Source organism: Marmota flaviventris, unplaced genomic scaffold, assembly GCF_047511675.1.
Source record: "Marmota flaviventris isolate mMarFla1 unplaced genomic scaffold, mMarFla1.hap1 Scaffold_88, whole genome shotgun sequence".
NCBI classification, from domain to species: domain Eukaryota; kingdom Metazoa; phylum Chordata; class Mammalia; order Rodentia; family Sciuridae; genus Marmota; species Marmota flaviventris.
The window spans coordinates 1,495-13,200 of record NW_027288427.1 but is presented as its reverse complement, the minus strand read 5'-3'; the positions used below and the strand labels follow the sequence as shown (position 1 = coordinate 13,200).

The 11,706-nt window shown below is 39.4% G+C and overlaps 1 pseudogene; it reads right to left on the bottom strand.

Moving 5' to 3' along the window:
• Positions 1 to 926: 926 nt before the first annotated feature.
• On the bottom strand, positions 927 to 1,559 carry LOC139704493 (ras-related protein Rab-22A pseudogene; annotated as a pseudogene).
• Positions 1,560 to 11,706: the final 10,147 nt, after the last annotated feature.

Sequence of the window (11,706 nt, the reverse complement as noted above, 5' to 3'; positions counted from 1 at the left end):
TGCGAGATTAAATGGAGTGCTGCATGAAACTTAGAATTTATTAATGTATTTACATAATTTATAGTCTTTAAGCAATGGTCTCATAAATACAGACTACAACTTTACATATGCTAAGCAACAGATACTTGTTTTCCCCACCAAAATACTTGGATTAAATAAAAAAAAATGACAGCATTTACATTACTTTCTCCTCTTCCTTGTTTTTTAAACTGCTGCTAACCTATTTAGGACATATGCAGTTCATTTATTCCAGGTGCTTCTCTATCACCACCACAGTGGCGCCAGTGATGTGTTTAGTGATACATGCACGACAGGGTCAAAAGCAAACCCAGGGTGGGCCACAACCACTGCCATGGTGTTGGCTTTCTGTATGTATCTGGGGCTAACATGCTTCACAGAAAGTGCTTCAGAGACAGCAGAGATGGAGTATCTCCATCTGTCCTAGACAGAACCATTTCAGCTTCCAACAGTAACTGCCGTCCCTCTACCTGCAATATCCTACCACATTTAAATGATACAACTCCCTCCAACCGTGGTAACGGGAAACCAAGGAAATGATAATCTTGCCTTCCCCCCCAAGAACCACGAAAGTGATAATTTTCCCTTTTTACAAATGTTACATAAAATCCTGATTACAAAACTACTCAGCAATTTAATTCCACCATCCATACAATGACGTGCTCCCTTCAGCAAGGTCAAAGTCAATGATGCGGTCCCTTTGGACACCACAGATCCTTGACATACTGGACGTCCACAGACTGAAATACCATTGCTGCAGTCTTCAAGGGTAGAACAGAACCGGCCAATTTCTGTGAGTCCTTTTTGCATGAAGAAGACTCGAGCGGCTAGGTGGACACTGGTAGCAGGCCCCCAGCCCTCCTGCTAACTGTCAGGACCACCTGCTTCACCATCGAGTCTGAGGCTCATCAGCAGCAGCTTCGTTTTGGCTCTGACGGCTGTCTGCGGAGTTTGAAGCCCTTACCGCCAGATGGCAGGTTGGCGTCCTGGATGGAATTCTTCCATTAATTTCTATAAAGAGCTCATTTATGTTTATCGCATTTTTTGCGCTGGTCTCTACAAAAATCGCATGAATGGAGTCAGCGTAGTCCTTAGCATCTCTCTCCATGACTTCTCTGACATCGATAAGATCACACTTATTTCCTGCAATGGCAACTACAATATTAGGTGGGCCATGCTGTCGAAGCTCTTTTACCCAGTTCTTCAATGTTGAAAATGTCTCTTCTTTTGTGATATGGTAAACGATTATAGCTGCAGCTGAGCCTCCATAGTACATTGGTGCTAAGGCACGAAATCGTTCTTGTCCAGCTGTATCCCAGATTAGGAATTTATGTAGCTCATTTTGGTACTGGACAGTCTTGGTCATAAAAGATGCTCATATTGTTGGGTTGATGTTAGGATCAAAACTGTCTTCCACAAACCGCCACACGATACTAGATTTGCCTACACCTGTATCCCCCAGCAGGCACACTTTGAGCTCCCTCAGAGCCATGGCCTGGGAGCCCCGGCCACGGGCCGCCGCCGCCCTAAGTTGAGGGAGAGGCCCGGCCCAGCACGAGGGCCTGGCCCCGGCCGCGGGGCACGCAGAGGTGGCGGCCGCTTGTAAGCCGGCCCTCGGCCTGGCCCGCCTGCCGCCAGCCGCGCAGGGCCGCCTCAGCAGCCGGGACGCCGCCACGGCCTCCGGGACGCCACCGTCGCCGCCATCTTGGGACGCCGGCCAGGTCACCTCTCCTGTGTATTTTTAATCCAGGAATGGGAAATTACTAGTATGTTCATTTGATTTTCAAAAATATTCAGTGTGCTTCCAAACCCTTTTATCATGATCCTCTCATTTGTCATTTCCTAACTGAAAGAGTACAGGATCAGGAAATTTTTAATCTTTTGAGTTAAATTGGATCCAAAGACTTTATGAGAAATATAAGTAGTTTATGGCACTGTGATATTGCCCTCTATGAAATGAAGTTTTGAACATAGAATATAATTTCATTCTAAAAATTTAAAAACTTATAATTACTCAAATTATAGAATTCACATCAATAGTAGTTCTATTTTATTTTTAATATCACAGAATCAAGTTTATAAACAAAAAATGCTAAATTACAGATGGAGATATGGCTTAGTGGTGGAGCACTTGCCTAGCATGTGTGAGGTCCTGGGTTTTATCCTCAGCACCACATGAAAATAAAATAAAATAAAAGTTTATAAAATATCAAGTTAAAACTCATGTCTTCTTTTGTAATATGTATAAAAATAAGTAATTTTTAAAATCTCTAGATGACATTCCATATGTAAGTTGTATCACTAGAAATCATTAAACTTAGAATAAATGGAAAACTAAAATTAATCATTATTACCAATTAAAAATGACTCATTTTAGGAGGAGATAAAGAATCAAACATTGTTAGAAGAAAATATCCTCAATGTACCATACAGAACACAGTCCTCTGGATTGAGTAAAACTTTTGGAGCTAAAGTCTCTCTTCTGCATCTATAAGAAACCTCACTAGTATGCTAAGCACCTGTAAGCACCTGGTTTCTGGGTAGTGTTGTTTCTGCATGCCACCATTTCTATACTGGCATTTTTGTGATTCAGGCTCTGTGTAAAATATTAAAATTAATCTGAAATTTCAAAAGAAGAAGAAGAAGAAGAAGGAGGAGGAGGAGGAGGAGGAGGAGGAGGAGGAGGAGAAGGAGGAGAAGAAGAAGAAGAAAAAGAAGAAGAAGAAGAAGAAGAAGAAGAAGAAGAAGAAGAAGAAGAAGAAGAAGAAGAAGAAGAAGAAGAAGAACTGAAGGCCACAGGCTGAGGAGATCACAGAAAGATTGAACATGGAGCTGAGTCAGAGCCCATGCTGAAAGGCAACCCTAAGGAACCTTTGATGAGCCCTCATATTCACTAATGGAGGTAGAGGGGAGGCCTGCCCTTTCTCTGAGACAAACCATGTAATATTAGCTTAGTCTTGTCTGTACTATATATAAAGTTATATAAAGCATAAAAAATAAAATGGAGACTTGTGATGTAGAATCAAAAGAAAGTACAATCATTTCAAGCAGGTCACTGAAATTCCAGTGTTGGAGTTAGAAGATACTGCTTTATCACAACCATTGTCAATGTGTGAAGAGTTAATAAAAGTATCATAAAAATGAAAAAAAAAAAGGCATTTTGAGAGAGATTTGGAAACTTGAATTAAATGGTAATAACATAAATAAAAACTGTAACATCTACAGGTAATTTTCCACATGGTTGAATTTGGAGTAGTTTGAAAGCTGCAGAAAAAAAACAACTATAAGAAATGCCAAAGCATGAGACCTCCAAAGCCATGTGCAAGAGAAATATATTATAGGAGAAGGGCATAAATAGTTGAACAAGTATATGTGTGATAAAGCAAGGCTCATTTGAGGAGGAGGAAGCCCCGGGCTTCTTGTGCCATGGAAAAGTTTATCCTCTAGGCCAGCCCCCATCCTGGCCCAGCCACTCCTCTGCCTTTGCTGAAGTGAGTTGTGCCCTATTTTCTTGCATGGCATTGTCCATTGATCACCAAGGTGCCACCTGGAATTTTCTCCTCTATGTACACTTATTCCCTGGGAGTATTGTGGGGTGAGTTGTGGCAGAGGGGTTGGCTTGTGTCCACCCCAGCTTCATGGAGTCTTCTTTTGTTTGTAGCCACAGAGAGCTCTTTGGAGAGCTACAGAAGTACAGACACACACCTGGTTTTCCTGTGGACTTGACGCACAACATTGAGCAGGTGAATCCAATCACTTTGATTTTTAATAGAAAAGTGATGGCATCCCTAATTGTGAGCAATAGAGTCAATTACCCTGATACCTGAACTTTAGCTCCAGTCAGTGAAACAAAAATCTCTGGGGAGTATTCTCAAGCATTAGATTTATGAAGCTTGCAGGGAGGTTCATAGATGTTATGACTAGTATAAAATAAATGTTAATGGACCAAGGTCTTGAGTACATATCATACATTTGTATTCTGGCTTTTACATATTTTTAGAGGCTTGAAGAGTTTCTTTTTTCTTTGGTACTTGGGATTGAACTCAGGAGCACATAACCACTGAGTCATATCCCTAGTCCTATTTTGTATTTTTATTTAGAGACAGTGTCTCACTGAATTGCTTAGCACCTCAATTTTGCTGAGGTTGGCTTTGAACTCACAATCCTTCTGCCTTAGGCTCCCAATCTGCTGGGATGGCAGACATGTGCCACCTCACTCAGCTTGAATAGATCTTTAATTTCTCTTCTATTTATTTATCTTTAAGATTGGGCTAATGCCACTTGCTTCCCAAGATTATAGTGAGAATTAAATGAAGTCATAGATAGTTAGCACTTAGTGCCTAGTGAGTGTTCCATAAGCCAGGGGGATTATAGTCCTTTGTATTTTTGCTTTGTGGGCACCCAGCTTTAGGTCTTTGGGCAAAGCCTTGAAAAACTTAGCAAAACCCTGTTTAAAAAATACAAAAATAGGACTGGTGATGGGGATATTGCTCAATGGTGAAGCTTGCTGAATTTCAGTCACTGGTACCAAAAATGTCATTTAATTTAGGACATTGTAATTATTTTATTAGTATGTTCAATTGTGACCTATACATATATGGGCATAACATCATTGACCAGTATCATTTCTCAGTGCCTGAATCATCTCTCTTATCCTCTCTTCCATCAGTCTAAACTCAACTATTCTTTCTCCAATTTTTTGAGATCCACTTCTTTTTTCAACTCCATTTTTCTTTTACCTTTCACATATGAGAGAAAAGACTTGACAATTGAATTTCTGCATCTGATTTATTTCATTTAATTTTATATTCTCCAGATTCATTCATTTCCCACAAATGATATAATTCCATTCTTGTTTATGGCTGAGTAGAATGAGTAAACTTGTAAAAATATATGTAGATGCTATTTTCTGGGAATATCACCTGCCAGCACACAGGACCTTCAGGGTCCAAGCTCAGCCTGCCATTGTGTGAACCAGGGAATGAAGACGGAGGAAGCAAAAGGTCTCATGTGAACCATTTGAGGTCTTCCAATCCATGGCTCTGACAATTTGTACATGCACCAACCAGCCTGGTAACTTCCAGAGTGTCCTTTATTGTCTGCATTGATGAGAACCTGTCTCAGTGGTCTGTTTTCAGTACAGTTTTGTTCTCAAAAGGAGGGAGTCAATGTGAAGGTAAAATCACCTGATTCTCCAAGTGTCAGATATAGGATTTGTTTTCTTCCCTCCATTCTTTCCCTTTTGTCCATTCATGAAACTGCCTTTATTTGCTTTACATTAGTCCTCTCCTCATGTGGCACCTTTGTATTTATTCTGCCCTGAGCTCTGGTTGCGGGTAGAGAATCTAGAGTCAGAACAAACTTGGGCCAACTGGCCACATGAACTTAATTATTTTATTTATTTATTTTTCCTTTTAAAGGATTCATGTTTCCCATGTTGTGAAGTGGGATTGACAGCTAGTAATGGTGACACTTAATGACATCAGGAGCAATTGATGACCATGTACTGGACTATTGTTTTTGAGAATTTTATCCCTGACCTCTTCACTGGCAATAAGAACTCCATGAGTTGAAGCCATGTTTACACCCATGTTTCAGGACAGGAATGCTCAGCTGTGTCGAGTTAACTTGCTTAAGGTCACACAGCTAGCAAATGGCAGCTTCGTTGTTGCTGTGGGAACAGAGGAAAAAAATGCACAGATGAGCATGGTAAAGTGTTGGCACAAAATGATCAGGTCATAGAACAGGAAAATGATGTACAGGTGCAATGGAAGGCCTGGCTCTAACCAGGATACAGGCAGGGCCAGTGAGGACGTGAGAGCAGAGTTCAGAGTGCAGGGTAGAAGGAGGATTCACTCCTATCTGAAAGAGGTAGCTCAGAGAGTAACACCACAGAAGGCATTTGCCTGCCTTAAAGGGATGGGGCCAAGTGGGTGGTTCCCAAATTTGACATGTAGAAATGCAGAATATGAGGATTGGGCTTGGTGGAAAGCCCCAAGCTCCTTGCTTTTGTATGTGCATGTACTTAGGCACATACATGGAGGGATGCTCAGAGAGTTGATAACCTGTGTAAAATTCAGGGAAGAGTTCATATTGAAGGAACAATTGAAAAGACAGAATTATCACTTTAAATATATTTTAGTCTGTTTGGACTCCTCTAAGGGAGTACTAGAAACATATACCTTACAAGCAAAAAAAAAAAAATAAATCATTTGTGGACTTCTGAAAGCTCAGATGTCCAAGATCAAGTTTCTAACAGGTTTATTGACTATTGAGAACTTGCTTTTTCATAGAAAGCTCTATTTGAAGGTTTGTGTCCCCTTGGGTAACTTGGTTGAACTCCTTCCCATTAAGGTGATGGTCTTAGAAGGTGAGTCTTTGGGGAGGAGTTGAGGTCCTGAGGTTGAAGACTTCATCAGTAGAATTAATGTTATAATGAACAGTGCTACAGGCTAGCTAGCTTCTTCCACCAAATGATGACACAGCCAGAAGCGTCTACCCATTAGAAATATCCTTTCCAAACATTGAATTGCCTTGTGCCTTGATCTTACACACTGTGAAAAATGAGTGTCTGTGGCTTATAAACCACCCAGTCTACCATAGATTATTATAGCAGCTTGATGAGAGTAAGGAAGTACACCATCTCTGTCCTCACAGGATAAATTGAGAAGTTTCTTTGTAACTTTCTTTTAATAAATGACAATAATCCTATTTCATGACTTAATAACCTGCAGGACCCCACCTTTGTCTGCCTAGGCTCATGATAAACTACCACAACATTAAAATACATACTCACACAGGGTCTAGGACTGGTCATTTTCCCCCAAGTGTGTATAGCTAAGCTTCTGAAACCTGGACCGGAAAGTAATTGTCAAGTCCTCTCTGTGTTCTTGGCATTAAACTTTCAAAGAATTCTTCAATGTATATTAATAGTCATATATATGTATTCACCAGGCTGCTCACACTAGATAAGAAGTGGCCGCTGCTCTTGTGAACTGCAGTTTAATGGAGAAAGCATAAAACCCATCTTGTCCCTTGCTGTGCTGACACTAAACATTGCATATGAATCCTGTGATCCTTTATTGCCAATTACTGATGAGTAAATGTTACATCACAGCAAGCATTGCTACTTTAGGTAAACGTTTTGTTCACATTGGAGAAGAGATCCTGGAAATCATGCAAGCTTAAGAAATTAATTAGTCACAGAATAGTATGGTTCATGTTTGTGTTGTCAGACTCTTACCTGTCTGTTGGGCTTGATTTTTGTCCTTTGATTTAAATCTATGTTTTGAACATGTTTTTTGTTTATGTGGCTCAAATATAAACCCAGGTTAAAATACACTGAAGACTCACCTATATTCCATCCCCACTAATCTTTAAACATTGCCCTTCATGAACAACTGATTTAATTGTTTCTAGTATATATACTTACTGTTTCTTTTTTTTTGGTAGGAGGTAATAACAATAATATGTTATTATGTAAATTTCTTTCTTACCCCAAAGGGAGTGTTCCTGTATATGCTTTCTGCCCCTTATTTTTCACGCAATGAAACAACCTGGAAAACACTCCACATATGCAAAAATCTTAACTTTCCATGAAATGGATAGACAAAAGTTGGAACTAAACAAATGATAGACATTCGGGCTATTTCTGAATTTCATTACTTAACAATATTTCTGTATTGAAAGGCTCTGGGAATCTATTTTATATTCTTGCAAATGTACATTCAATGTTCAGTCCTGCAAGAAATATTGCTTTATCAATGGCTATTTTTATACTTTCAAACAATAAAGCCCAATTCGCTGGAGGGTAGCAACATTTTTCTTTCTCCCAGCAGGTACACAAGTTCATGCTTTCTGTAGATGCCCCATATACAGAGGCCACATTTTGGATATTCTGTGCATTATCACAATGTGCTTGTACTTTCTTTTTTTTCTGAGAGAACCATTTCCTATTTCTGTTATTTTTTTTCTTTTTACATATGATTGATACCATGTCATGGTTACAGAAGAAAACAGCAGTGTCCTACCCAATGCTGAAAACAATAATTTCTTCCCAGTACAAAGATCACCAAGGATACAATGCATTTTGGTATTCTGTGTCTTCCACCAAATTGATCTATGTTATCTAAGTCCTTACACCAATGGGCTGAGAGTTTTAAATATTGTTTATTTATTTTAATGTTCATGTATCAATAGTGACAACATCATTTATTTTTTAGTTAGAGTTTTAACTATTATTGACTTTTAGAAAGACCTGAGGACATAAGCCTTAGAAAAAAGACTTCCTGGAACACCCCCAATATTGAAAATAAATGCCTTAGAAAGTAATACATTGGTACAATTGTTCAGCATACAGTAGTGAATACAAGATCATGTTTGGTCACATTGATGATGGCAGTAGAAGAGAATGAGAATCAAGCATTCAAAAACATGTAGAATACCCACAAGGAACAAGGAATCACAGGCTCTGTTGTGAGAATTGATGGTTGAACTTTGCCAAGCAGGAGCTTCTGGGGCTGAAGGTGATGTCATAGGGAACACTCAGTGGGCAGGTGTTACAAATGGAGAACTACCCCCCAAAAAAACTGTGAAAGTAGATTATTAATTTTTATTTGATGTCATCTCCAAAATTATGAGACAAAAACATCTGTAACTATGAACCCCATAATTATTAGCAAACCTAGATGTATTAGGGTCAAGATACCAATGGTAAAGTTCTTGGGCTAGATCTTGTGCTAGAAAAGGCCTGTGAAATTTCAGAAGAAAATTATCACATATCACAGCTTGTAGATTCAAACAGCAACTCTTTATTCCCGAACTCACACCAGCCGTCTACAATCATGTTCTGGGGAAATCCACGTTCTCTGCCCAAATCCACGTTATCTGCCCAAATCCACGTTCTCTGGGCTTCTCTCTCCCAAAATATACTGTCTGAATCCCATGAGAACTCAAGGGGAACTCAGGCAGCAGGATAAGCCCTATTCCCAGCAGGAATAATCTTAAACCTGGAACTACCTAAACCCGATTATCCTAAACCAGGAACACCCTAATCCGCCCTGGTCCTTGAGCAAGGTCACCTACATTCAATGTCACTGCAACATGGGGTATGCTGGCAAGGAAATTGTCATACCTACTTGGCTAATGGCTCCCAGCACATGTGGATGAGGCTAAATCGTTCCATGACTCTTTAGACCTTTTAGATATAAAAGACAGGATAGTAAGAAAAACCAAAATAGTAAAACATTTATGAACATAGGATACCATTTTAAAATCTGAGGTGATGTAGATATTTGGTTAAAACATCAAAGGGTTGAATTCTATTTATTTTAATTTTTAACTGGAATCTACCATTTGTACTTGGATATGAGACCCATTATTGTAAATCAACATGCGTATATAGTGTGTAATTATCAGACCAGGATAATTTTCATCTAATTAAAATTATTATTCTTTGTTTGGAACCTGCAAATTTCTGGCTATTTTGATTTGTTTAAGAAGTTATTATAGAACGTAATCACCTTATTGTGCCATAAAACCTAAGAGTTACTTTCTGGTCTTAACTGATTTTGGCACTCCTTACACACAATCAATCTCTTTCTCATTCTTATCATAAATCTGGGAAGCATTTCTGTTTCAGTTTCTGTGTAATCAACTTTTTAGCTTTAACACATAAATGCCACATGCAGTATTTGTGGGAAAATAAATGTCATTTTTTAGGAAAAAAATATTATCCTCAATTAATAATTTTGGAAATTGGCACAATTCTTTGCATTCACTCATTCAGTGTTTTGAACTTGTCTATAATAATAAATCTGGAAAAAGAAAAAAATATATTAATCAAATATCCATGTTTTCAAGATTTTATGGGTCACATTTGGTCAATGGGAGTAATTTTTGTGACATCTATTTTTATAAAAATGGCATATGCTAATTCTTAAAAATTTATTTATAATAAGTGAATATATTATATGTATGTTTTTTGATTGTAAGTTTAAATAGATCCATGTTACCATGGAATAATTAACTTTAAAAATTGTATTAGAGTTGGCTCAGTGGCACAGGACTTTCATTCCAGTGGATGTGGAGGCTGAGGCAGGAATATTGAGAGTTCAAAGCCAGCCTCATTAACTTAGTGAGTTCCTGAGAAATAATTTAACCCTTTATCAAAATAATAAAAAAAGAAAGAAAAGGGGACCCAAACAGTGGCACACACCTGTAATCCCAGTAGCTCAAGAGGCTGAGGCAGAAGGATCAAGAGTTCATAGTCAGTCTCAACAATGGTGATGAACTAAGAAAATTAGTGAGACTCTAAATAAAATACAAAATGAGGCTGGTGATATTGCTCAGTGGTGGAGTATCCAAGAGTTCAATCCCAGAAGGGCCAAATCAAATAAATAAATAAAAGGTGCTAGGGATTAGGCTGGGCCTGTGGTTCAGTGGTAGCACAATTGAATTGCATGGCATGTGTGAGGCACTGGGTTTGATTCTCAGAACCACATATAAATAAACAAAATAAAGATCTATCAACAATGAAAAATATTTAAAAAACTGGTGATGTATCTCATTGGGTAACCACCCAAATGAACTCAACATGTACCCCTTCTCTATCTGGGATGACCACCCTAACACATATGAAATAACAATATCTCAGCCTGGCCACCTATCCAGCATTTCTCCTTTAACAGCCCATGAGGACCCATTCCTCACTTGATGCCCATTCTTTCATGCCACCGTGTGACTATGCACTGAGCCTGCACTAAGCCACCCGAGCACAACTGGTTGTTAAGGTCCAGGTCCAGGTATCACTATTTCATTTCACTGGGACCTTATATTTTATAAAATGGGTTTCTAATAATTCAAAATGACAGGCTTAGGGCTGAAAGTTCAGTTCAGTAGTAAAACGAATGTTTCCCATGTGACTGGCTCTAGGTTCCTCTGCCACGTGACCTGCGTGAGCTTCATGAAAGAAGATTTGGTGCATAAGAAATTGCTAGTGAGTTTTAAATTAAAGAGACTCTCATTACCTTTAGCACAGCTCCAAGACAGCTTCTCCTAGTTCCCGCCTCCAGCCACCTAAAATGGTGGCGAGGTTTACGGAAGAGACTAGCGAGAGAGTGAGAGCATGCCAGGGAGTGAGCTTTTATTGGGGAACAAAAAATTCAAGGGAAAATCCCATCCAATGAAGGATAAGGGGGGCAACATCCCAAGTTCAGGGCCGGAAATTGGGTCTTCAGGTCAGTGGCCAGGCACTGCTCAGCACGGACAAGCCCTTGGACTAGGAAATCGTGGTGAAGGCTTTTTAACACAGGCAGTGTTTAAGCACCTCTTACCCAGGCAGGGAGGTAACTCAAATCACGTGTAAGGATGGCCTCCCAGGATCCAACTCCAGCATGTAAAAAAAAAAAAAAGCCAGGCAGGCCTGGTGGCACATGCCTATAATCCCAGTGACTATAGAGACTGAGGCAGGGGGCTCCCAACTCTAAGGACAGCTTCAGCAATGTAGTGAGGCCCTAAAAATCTTAGAGAGACGCTGTCTCTAAACTATAAAAAGGGTTGGGGATGGTTGTTCAGTGCTTAAGCAATCCAGGTTTAGTCCCCACAACCAAAAACAGAACCAACCCCAAACTAAAAGTAAAAAACAAACTGTATTCCCCAATATTCTTTGCAGGTAGGGGTCTCTATAAT